Source organism: Mus caroli, chromosome 14 (assembly GCF_900094665.2).
Source record: "Mus caroli chromosome 14, CAROLI_EIJ_v1.1, whole genome shotgun sequence".
Classification (NCBI taxonomy): Eukaryota; Metazoa; Chordata; class Mammalia; order Rodentia; family Muridae; genus Mus; species Mus caroli.
Window position 1 is genome coordinate 43,102,851 of NC_034583.1, and position 2,041 is coordinate 43,104,891.

A 2,041-nucleotide genomic window follows, 5' to 3' on the forward strand; every position below is an offset into this window, starting at 1 on the left:
CCAGAACCTGACATCATATAATTTTAAAAATGAAAGACAGAAATGTAAATCTCTTATGATTCTGGCTTTCCAGGGCTTTTTGTTTCTAACTGTGTACCCAGGCTAATAGAAAACTTGGTCTGTCCATTACTGAAAACAGTTATGAAGTGTGCAGCCAATCAAAAGGATTTCTATGTAGAGTTCAGTTTCAGACTTCAAACTGCCCTGCACAAGAAGACTTGGAATTTGATTCCCTTACAATGGAGTCAGCAGCACATGTCTTGGCCAAGTAAAGAAACAAATGGCTGGTTGCATCAGCAGGCAATACACCAATGTGTGGGTTCTGCATGTTGAAGACTCTGAGACACCAGCTCCATCCACAGAGCCTGCTCTATATCTATGGACCCAAGTGGCGCTCACCCATTATCCCTGATTTCCAGGACAACCAGCACTCAGTTCCATGGGAGCCACAACACAGACTGGGTAAGACACTGACTGTCTAGGCCTGGGACAGGAGAGGTTGGTGATGGAACAGTGTCCAGGAAAAGTGTCACCATGAACCCAAGTGACAGCAGAGGGCCTTCAGGAAGAGATAGGGAAAACTGAGGTAGGGTGGGAGTAGTCACTTATCTTCTGTCCTCACAGGAATCATGGGTCTGAAGCTGCCTGAGTCCAGATTTTGTCTCCTGCTGCTGCTGGGACTTGTCCTACCGCTTGTCTCATGCCAAAAACCAACCCCTTCCCAGAAGTTTGACATCCAGCATATCTATAAGAATGTCTGATGTGAGGATGCAATGCTGGCTGTTAACAGTTATACAGGAGTATGTAAGGACTTGAATACTTTTCTTCATACAACTTTTGCTGATGCTGTCCGTGTGTGTCACCATCCACATAAGACCTGCAGAGACGGGACAAGTACAAAATGTCATGATAGTTCATCTAAGGTATCTGTAACTATCTGTATACTCACAACTTCAGTAAGCAGTTATACCCAATGCAGATGCAAAACAACAGGAACAAAGAAGTCCTACACAGTTGCCTGTAACCCCAGAACTCCACGGGACAGTCCCAGGTATCCAGTGGTCCTGGTTCACTTGGATAGGACATTTTAGCTCCAGTACTTTGCACCTTCCCTCATCTGCTACTGCCGAGATCATAGTAGTGAAGAACGAATTCCTCTGTCTGCGCTGCATATCAGCACCTGTCCTCATGAAACCTATCCCTGACTCCCTTTAGTTTAGCTGAAGAGACATTTTCTAGTCAATAAATACCTTTGCTTACTCATCTCCATCTCTAGTATCTCTGTGTCTGACAAGGGTGGGGAGAGAGTAAGGGGGAGAGACAAACACAGAGACGTGTGTGTGTGTGTGTGTGTGTGTGTTGAGGCAGGATCTCATACCTTTTGAGGCATCATTGCACTCCCAGAAAACAAAAGAATCTGAGAAGAGATGTGCACCTTTCCAGAATGTTCCTACATGGCATCTTCCCTGAAGTTTCTCTATGGGAAGAAGTGGCTGGCAGAGGAGACTGGGGAAGTGGGATCTCTCGGTGAGGCTATCCCTTGCCCTCTCCCTGCATAGCTGTCCTTAGACATCAATTTTGAGATCATTCAACACAAACCAGGAAAGACAGATTCCAAGATAGAGGAACTGGAATTCACACAGAAAAGAGATGAATAATGAGAGGTCCTGTCCTGACTCCTGAGGACAGAACTGTAGTCAGGAATCAGTTTCAGACAGGGAGGTTCCATCCCGTTAAGGACATGGGTGAGCTGGGCATCACCAGATGTGGCCAAGAGCCTTCCTGCAGTGTCAGATGCAGAATGGAACAGAGTGGTGATATCATCAGGTCCATATGTCTGACTTTCAGTCCCGATCCCCAGCTTCCACTTGACTCTTTCTGGGCTCCCAGATGCAACAATTGGCCTCTCCCCCGCACCCCCCCCCACTGGGCAGTGGTGGTACTTCCTGCTCTCAGTGGACCACAGTCAGGCCTGCAGGGAAGCCACTCCTCTTTAGCAGCAAATGGATTTTTTTGTGGAATCTGGCTTTCTGGGTTGGTG

At 47.0% G+C, this 2,041-nt stretch overlaps 1 pseudogene; it reads left to right on the forward strand.

The window, feature by feature from the left end:
* Window positions 1-629: 629 nt before the first annotated feature.
* On the forward strand, window positions 630-1,091 carry LOC110309937 (annotated as a pseudogene).
* The last annotated feature ends 950 nt before the right edge of the window (window positions 1,092-2,041 follow it).